This window comes from Nansenia antarctica (assembly GCF_963989245.1).
Source record: "Nansenia antarctica genome assembly, chromosome: 2".
Classification (NCBI taxonomy): Eukaryota; Metazoa; Chordata; class Actinopteri; order Argentiniformes; family Microstomatidae; genus Nansenia; species Nansenia antarctica.
The window spans coordinates 33370636-33379990 of NC_137675.1; positions in this window are offsets into that span (position 1 = coordinate 33370636).

Below are 9355 nucleotides of genomic sequence, written 5' to 3' on the forward strand. Positions count from 1 at the left end.
TCCGTCGTGAGGAGGAGGAAAAAAAGGCGCTCAGAGCACAGCTCTGAACCCTAAGCCCACGATTAACCGTAGGGATAAAAGCCGGGTTAGGGCGTAATACAGCTTTTGTTTCGTCATCAGATATGATCAAACAATCTGCCCGTGACGAGAGAGCGCACAAATCACTCACTCGCTTAGCCGTAGTCAAGGCGAGGAGTAGACTCGTCTTGAGAGACAATAAAAAGCAACGACACAGTGACAATGGGTTCGAATGGGGGCACGCACAGCGCCTCTAGCACAATCGACAGGTCCCATTTTGGCATTAGAGTCCTATGAGGGCGTCTAAGCCTACACACTTCAGTCAAAAAACGCTTAACCAGCGAATGACTGAAAACAGTGTCGTTGTCGCAAAACCCTCATGACAAGCTGAGATGGCAGCCGCATAAACTTTAATAGTTCCCGCCGCCAATCCCTTGTCAACAGCGACTGTAAGAAGCACAAGAACGTTTCGACCCGACAGCAGACAGGGTCAACGTCCTGTCCCTCACACCACTGTGTAAACTCGCCAGCGCGCCGCATATCCCTTTGCAGTGGATTGCGCGCGCGCACTCTGAATGGTCTGAATGACCGCGTCTGTCAGACCCCTGCGTTCTAACAAATCCCTCTCAGTAACCAGGCCATGAGGGGGCCCCCCATCATAGGCGGCCCCCTCACCAAGCCTCTGGCTTGAGAGAGTGCATCTTGTCGATGAGGTATGGGCCATGGGCCCTCTACCAACATCTCCATCAGTTCCGGAAACCACGGGGCTCCGGGACGGTCCGGGGCTACAAGAATTAACTCTAGCCTCTCTGACCTCACTCGTGCCAACAGTGGGAGGATAGATGTCAGGGGTGGGAACGCGTATAACAGGACCCTCGGCCATGGGTGGTGTGCGAATGTATCGACTCCCAATGGCGGGTTGTCCTGTTCGCGCAGGGAGAACCAAAGGCGACACTGCGCATTCGTCCGTGACGCAAACAGATCCACTTCTGCTTGCCCGAACCGTGCCCAAATCAGAGACACAATGGAGGGTGCTAACCTCCAGTCGTCGTCCCTCGGGCCTCCCCGTGATAACAGATCTGCTCCTTCGTTGAGCAGACCTGGAATGTGGAGAGCTTTTAGCGAACTCAGGTGTGTGACAGCCCACAGCCATACATCTGTCGCTAGGCGAAGAAGTGACGCCGAGCGTACTCCCCCTTGACGATTGATGTATGCTACTGTTGTCCTGTTGTCGGATCTGACTAACACGTCCAGATCCTTTAACACCGGGGCAAAATGAAGTAGCGTTAACTCCACCGCCTCGAGTTCCAGCAGGTTGATGTGACGCGTCTCTAACGGTCCCCATCTTCCTGCCACCGAACCTGCCTGACACGCTCCTCCCCACCCAGTCAACGACGCGTCCGCGAAGACTGGGTAGTGGGATGCCGGTCTGCCCATGGCGACTCCGCGCGCGATGACACGCGGGTCTCTCCAGTAGCTCAGGTCGGTTTTGACCGATCTTGGTATTACAATCAACTTGCGACGGTGTCTCACTGGAACCAGCCGCAGTCGTGCGAACCACCTCTGCAGTCTGCGCATGTGTAATAGGCCTAAGGGGACCACTACATGGGCTGCAGACATCAGTCCTAGTAAGGACATCCTTGACAGAGCGGTGATTGTATTTGTCACTCGACACACCCGGAGAGCTGACGTCAGTGTCGCTCTCTGTGGTGCCGATAAACTGGCCCTCATCTCGGCAGTATCCATCTGAATGCCTAGATAGGAAAACTGTTGAGCCGGCCACGGAGCACTCTTTGTCCAGTTGACAGCTAACCCCAGCTGAGCGAGGTGCTGCACCAGTGAGGTTGCGTCCCGAATGGCTCGATTTGGGTATTGGGCCAAAAACCAGTAGGTCGTCGAGATATGCTAATATGCGTATCCCGTTTCGCCTCAGTGGTTCGAGTGCTGTCTGCACGCATTTGGAGAAAGTTCGAGGAGCAAGCGCGTACCCGAGGGGCAGGCGCGTGTACTCGTAAACCTTCCCTTGGAAGGCAAAACGTAGAAATTTCCTGTGCCTCTCTGTGATTGGCACATGAAAATACGCGTCCCTCAGGTCTATGCTGATTCCGTAGTCGCCCTTCTGTAACCAGACAGGAGGCGCCTCGTCGTCAACATACGAAAGGGGCGTTTCGCCACTCTCTCGTTGAGGACCCTTAAATCTAGTATGGGTCTCATGCCTCCCGATTTCTTTGGGACAAGGAAATACGGGGAGTACCACCCCATGTCCCACTGGTCCCTCGGAACCATTGTCACTGCGCTCTTTGTTAGGAGATTCGTAATCCCCTCCTGGAGTGCACGTGTTTTTATCGGGCAGGACAAAACAGTCCCTCTCACGCCCCATAATTTCTGTATGACCCCAGCCGCCGCTGCCCACCGAGGAGGTGGCACAGCCCAAGGTGGGGTCATTTCGAAAGGGATGGGCTGCCGTCTGTAAAGAGTGTTTGTTATGTGTAACAATGCTCTTTATTGACGCAGGTTTATTATGCCTGATAATCAAAGAACCGGCCGCACGCTCATGAGCTGGGCCAGGTCTTGATAGACATGGAGGGGTTTTTGATGTAAATAACGGTCCCTCTATACGGCTACATACAGGGGTGTTTAACCCGCTACGTGTCGTGATAGGGATAAGTCCGTTAGGCAGAGAGCTGGCCACACGCCGGTAAGCTGGGCCAGTCTCCGGTTTGTTTCTAAACAGTAGCGAGTCGACCACACTCTGACAAGGCAGGTCGATCTCCGCTCTGGTAGATAACGGTCCCTCTATACGGCTACAGACAGGGGTGTTTAACCCGCCTCGTGTCGTGATAGGGGTAAGTCCGCTAGGCAGAGAGCTGGCCACTCGCTGGTAAGCTGGGCCAGTCTCCGCTTTGTTTCTAACCGGTAGCGATTGGACCACGCCCTGACAAGGCAGGCGGGTCTCCGCTCTGGTAGATAACATGGGAAAATCACCTTTACTGAAAAAGTAAGGTGGGGATTTTCCTTCCTTTGCCTCTTTATGAGGTAGCAGCCATGAAGAGGAAACCGGTGGTGGGGTCATTACCGACCCCTCCGCCAGTGAAACCGGGTCACGCTGCCGTGGGGGGCCGTAGCGGGCCCTCCCAGTGGTCAGCGGCGGGGGCTGGGGACTCCGTTTCGCAGCCGTTGACGGCCTAGTCGTCATCAGGCGACCCCCACAAACCGCGACGCCCTGGGCCAGGTACATCGTCGCGGGCGGCACTGAGCTTGCTCAGAAGCTCCGCCTCCGCTGCAGACAGACCGTTGGGTCGGTCTGTGGTGATTTTCGCAATGGCGGCGTTAAACACGGCGATGTTATTCACCGCCGCCGCCGCCTGCGCACCGAGCTCATCAGAGCTTTCTGATTCTGACACCGGCACCGACCACTCAGCTGGGTGACGGCGGCGTGATGTCAGGCCCGGCTGAGCGGGCGGGACCATCCCTACTTGCGGAGGTGCCTGCCCAGAACGCCGCTCTGGGGCCTGTCCGGACGCATCATCGGCAGAGCTATTCGAGTCGGATAGCATCCCCGAGATAGCGCCCGCCAGGGGAACGCTCTCCTTGAACCAGGCCATCCCCTTTCGCCTTTCCGCGACGGAAAGGAGGTGGAAGGGGAGGCAGCTGGGGGAGGCGGCCAACGCCGCCTCGGCATGTTCGGGGCCGAGGCAGACGTGGCAGAAGTCGTGCTTGTCCTCCGCTGCTAGGAAATCGCAGCGGCAGGTGTCCCGGAGGAACTTCTTCGTGGTCGGCGGCGGTCGATCCATCGCTGAAGGGAAAAATCTCCTCCGCTGAAAAGTGTCCTCCGCTGCTTGGAAGTCGCAGCGGCAGGCGTCCCGGAGGTTCTATATCGTGGAGCTCCGCCCCATAGGGGAGCTCTGCTCCTATTGGTTTACCCGCTACCTAAAGTAGCCAATGACTGAATTTTTCAATGTCTGCGCCCGCCTGGGGTGCTATATAAAGGGGCGTCCTTCGCTCCCTCATTCTCCCAAAAAGTTCAGCACGGGTTTATATCTGAAGACTGAGAAGGACGACTACTAAGACTGGAGGACCCGCCAGACTTTTCCCTTCAAGATGGATCGTCCGCCGACCACGAAGAAGTTCCTCCGGGACACCTGCCGCTGCGATTTTCTAGCAGCGGAGGACAAGCAAGAACGGCGTTCTGGGCAGGCACCTCCCCAAGTAGGGATGGTCCCGCCCGCTCAGCCGGCCCTGACATCACGCCGCCTTCACCCAACTGAGTGGTCGGTGCCGGTGTCAGAATCAGAAAGCTCTGATGAGAGCGAGCGGCAGGTAGAGCACGTGCTCCCCGCCCTCGCCCCCCCATCACTCCGCCACGACTTCCAGGGCCTCCTGGAAGCTGCGGCAGGCGTGTTGGCAATTCCCCGTCCCGCCTCCCCTCCCCCAACGGAGTCCTTCTGGGAGAAGGACCTGTTTTACGGAAAAAGGGCGAAGCGACAGGACCAACCTCCTAACGCTGTCCTCCCGGGCTTAGATAAGTTCGTGGAGGACAAGTGGGGAGAACCACTCACAGGCAGGGCGCCAGTGAAGCAGTGGCGGATACAGAAAGTGGCTGATGGGTAGGCCTGGAAAAATCTGGGTAGGCCTGAGTGAAACTCATCACCGCACGTTTTAGACCTATCCTATGTATGAGCAGCCAGATGGATGGAACACAACCGGGCTCGCGATCATAGGCGCCGATTTATGTTTCTGCCCGTGGGTGCTCGAAACATTTGGGTACGACCAACACGCATGCACACACACGCACACACACGCACGCACGCACACACGCAAAATATTCGCAGGGACTGGAGATCACTATGCAGACCATGAAACGAACGGAAAATAAATAAAGTACCTGTCTACCCAGAGAATGCAACGGACAGCAAGTCTGACAGAATTAACAAGAAATATATAGGTACATAAATGAATGTATGAACAAATAAATGAACGAATACACACTAGGATCCTCTGTGATATTCCTTGAGCAGACAATTCCGCAGTTTCCACAAAGCCTACTGCTCGTTCTTTAATGACCCCTCCATGAATGAATCGAATACAGACAGCAACTAGCTCGCGCTTGGATAGATCTTTATACTCATCCGCAAGTATGGCATAATATGTGGATTGCTCATGCAGTTCAGACTTTATCTTTCGAATTAGCAGTGAGGCTGCAGCCTCAAGCAGCTCATCCTGAATGTGATGGCTTAGGAGCGTGGCATTTCGAGGCAGTTCCTTCAGTCTATTTTCAATTTCTGGATCATATTTTGACATGAACTTGAATAGCTCCAAGAAATTACCTTTATTGAGCGCCTCTTCCGTTTCTCTGTGACCTCTCAGTGGAATTTCCAACTTGGCACACAACATAGCAATGTCTAACACAACTTTAACGTGTTGCCGGTTTCGCTCTATGAATGAAACGGCATCACCGTGCATTTGATTTAACACTGTCCCACGGCTTTGGGGTCCATGGCTTTGCCTGTACCCATCCAACTTGGTGAGGGCAACAGCATGCGGCTTGCTAGACTCGTGTTTGTCACAGGCCTGCCGGAGACGTTTCCAATTTTTGTATCCATCTCTTATAAAAGTGAACTCCGTGTGCGCCTCTGGGAAATGTCGACACACTTCACAAAAAATTACGGTGTAGTCCTACCAGTTAGCTCTTCACAAGCCGGTGGCAACGACGGTCGCAAGACAAAACTATTCACATTACAGTTAGTTAGTGAAAATTAAACTTAAAAAATATTTTATTATTATTATTATTATTATTTATTATGTATTTTTATGAATCTGACTGGGTGGGCCAGCTGTCAATCTGGGCGGGCCTAGGCCCACCCAGGCCCACCCATAGATCCGCGCCTGCAGTGAAGGCGTTCTTGCCCTTTACCAGAGTGGAGGGGCTCGCGGAGGGGATGACCAACGGCTCCCCGCCGCTCGAACCAGCGCTAGCCGCCTACTTGGTACCGGGGTCCAGCGCCTGGTCGGTGCCTAACAAACCTATGCCGCCCAACCAGCGTGACAGGTTTAACGCCACCCTGGTAGACAAGAGCTACGCTCTCGGTGCGCAGGCGGCGGCAGCGGCGAATAACATCGCCGTGTTTAACGCCGCCATTGCGAAAATCACCACAGACCGACCCTACGGTTTGTCTGCAGCGGAGACGGTACTTCTGAGCAAGCTCAGTGCCGCGACGATGTACCTGGCCCAGGGCGTCGCGGTTTGTGGGGGTCGCCTGATGGCAAACGCGGTGGTGCAGCAGCGACAGATGTGGCTGTCTCTCACCACCATGACCGGGGCGGACCGGATGGCCCTACTGAATGCTCCAATAGAGAGACAAGGGCTATTCGGTCCCGCCATGGACACCTTGACGGTGCGCCTGGCCGCGATGGAGGAGGCTAAGAGGCACCTTGCCAGCCACCTCCCCCTCCAGCGACCCTCCACCTCTTCTTCTTCCGCCGTGGTGACGACTGGACCGTCAACGGCTGCGAAACGGAGGTTTCGGTGTGATGCGGCACTGGCTCCACCTCTACAGACGGAGCCATGCCCCACTCGGCATCCCCAGCCCCCGCCGCTGACCACTCGGAGGGCCCACTACGGCCCCCCACGGCAGCGTGGCCCGGTTTCACTGGCGGAGGGGTCGGCAATGACCCCACCACCGGTTTCCTCTTCATGGCTGCTACCTCATAAAGAGGTAAAAGAAGGAAAATCCCCACCTTACTTTTTCAGTAAAGGTGATTTTCCCATGTTATCTACCGGAGCGGAGACCCGCCTGCCTTGTCGGAGCGTGGTCCAATCGCTACCGGTTAGAAACGAAGCGGAGACTGGCCCAGCGTACCAGCGTGTGGCCAGCTCTCTGCCTAACAGACTTACCCCTATCACGACACAAACAGGGTTAAACACCCCTGTCTGTAGCCATATAGAGGGATCGTTATTTACATCAATAACCCCTCCATGTCTATCAGGATCTGGCCCAGCTCATGAGCGTGCGGCCGGTTCTTTGATTATCAGACATAATAAACCTGCGTCAATAAAGGGCATTGTTACACATAGCAAACACTCTTTACAGACGGCAGCCCATCCCTTTCGAAATGACCCCGCCTTGGGCTGTGCCACCTCCTCGGTGTGCAGCGGCGGCTGGGGTCATACAGAAATTCAAGCTTTTTCTGTCGACTGCACCACAACAGACGGCCCAGCCGCTGTCGTTGCGTTATGCAGAATGGCTAGAAGGGGCAGGTATTCTGTCGGGCTGGCTGGACAGGACATTGAGGAGGGGATATGCACTACAGTTCATTCAGCCTCCTCCGCCCTTCAGGGGCGTGAGAGAGACTGTTTTGTCCTGCCCGAAAAAAAACACGTGCGCTCCAGGAGGAGATTACGAATCTCTTAACAAAGGGCGCAGTGACAATGGTTCCGAGGGACCAGTGGGACATGGGGTGGTACTCCCCGTATTTCCTTGTCCCAAAGAAATCCGGAGGCATGAGACCCATACTAGATTTAAGGGTCCTCAACGAGAGAGTGGCGAAACGCCCCTTTCGTATGTTGACGACGAGGCGCCTTCTGTCTTGTATACAGAAAGGCGACTACGGAATCAGCATAGACCTGAGGGACGCGTATTTTCATGTGCCAATCACAGAGAGGCACAGGAAATTTCTACGTTTTGCCTTCCAAGGGAAGGTTTACGAGTACACGCGCCTGCCCTTCGGGTACGCGCTTGCTCCTCGAACTTTCTCCAAATGCGTGCAGACAGCACTCGAACCACTGAGGCGAAACGGGATACGCATATTAGCTTATCTCGACGACCTACTGGTCTTGGCCCAATGCCCAAATCGAGCCATTCGGGACGCAACCTCACTGGTGCAGCACCTCACTCAGCTGGGGTTAGCTGTCAACTGGACAAAGAGTGCTCCGTGGCCAGCTCAACAGTTTTCCTATCTAGGCATTCAGTTGGATACTGCCAAGATGAGGGCCAGTTTATCGGCACCACGGAGAGCGACACTGACGTCAGCTCTCCGGGTGTGTCGAGTGACAAATACAATCACCGCTCTGTCAATGATGTCCTTACTAGGAATGATGTCTGCAGCCCATGTAGTGGTCCCCTTAGGCCTATTACACATGCGCAGGCTGCAGAGGTGGTTCGCACGACTGCGACTGGATCCAGTGAGACACCGTCGCAAGTTGATTGTAATACCGAGATCGGTCAAGACCGACCTGAGCTACTGGAGAGACCCGCGCGTCATCGCGCGCGGAGTCGCCATGGGCAGACCGGCATCCCACTACCCAGTCTTCACGGACGCGTCGTTGACTGGGTGGGGAGGAGTGTGTCAGGCAGGTTCGGTGGCAGGAAGATGGGGACCGTTAGAGACGCGTCACATCAACCTGCTGGAACTCGAGGCGGTGAAGTTAACGCTACTTCATTTTGCCCCAGTGTTAAAGGATCTGGACGTGTTAGTCAGATCCGACAACAGGACAACAGTAGCATACATCAATCGTCAAGGGGGAGTACGCTCAGCGTCACTTCATCGCCTAGCGACAGATATATGGCTGTGGGCTGTCACACACCTGAGTTCGCTAAAAGCTCTCCACATTCCAGGTCTGCTCAACGAAGGAGCAGATCTGTTATCACGGGGAGGCCCGAGGGACGACGACTGGAGGTTAGCACCCTCCATTGTGTCTCTGATTTGGGCACGGTTCGGGCAAGCAGAAGTGGATCTGTTTGCGTCCCGGACGAATGCGCAGTGTCGCCTTTGGTTCTCCCTGCGCGAACAGGACAACCCGCCATTGGGAGTCGATGCATTCGCACACCACCCATGGCCGAGGGTCCTGTTATACGCGTTCCCACCCCTGACATCTATCCTCCCACTGTTGGCACGAGTGAGGTCAGAGAGGCTAGAGTTAATTCTTGTAGCCCCGGACCGTCCCGGAGCCCCGTGGTTTCCGGAACTGATGGAGATGTTGGTAGAGGACCCATGGCCCATACCTCATCGACAAGATGCACTCTCTCAGGCCAGAGGCTTGGTGAGGGGGCCGCCTATGATGGGGGGCCCCCTCATGGCCTGGTTACTGAGAGGGATTTGTTAGAACGCAGGGGTCTGACAGACGCGGTCATTCAGACCATTCAGAGTGCGCGCGCGCAATCCACTGCAAAGGGATATGCGGCGCGCTGGCGAGTGTTTACACAGTGGTGTGAGGGACAGGACGTTGACCCAGTCTGCTGTCGGGTCGAAACGTTCTTGTGCTTCTTACAGTCGCTGTTTGACAAGGGATTGGCGGCGGGAACTATTAAAGTTTACGCGGCTGCCATCTCAGCTTGTC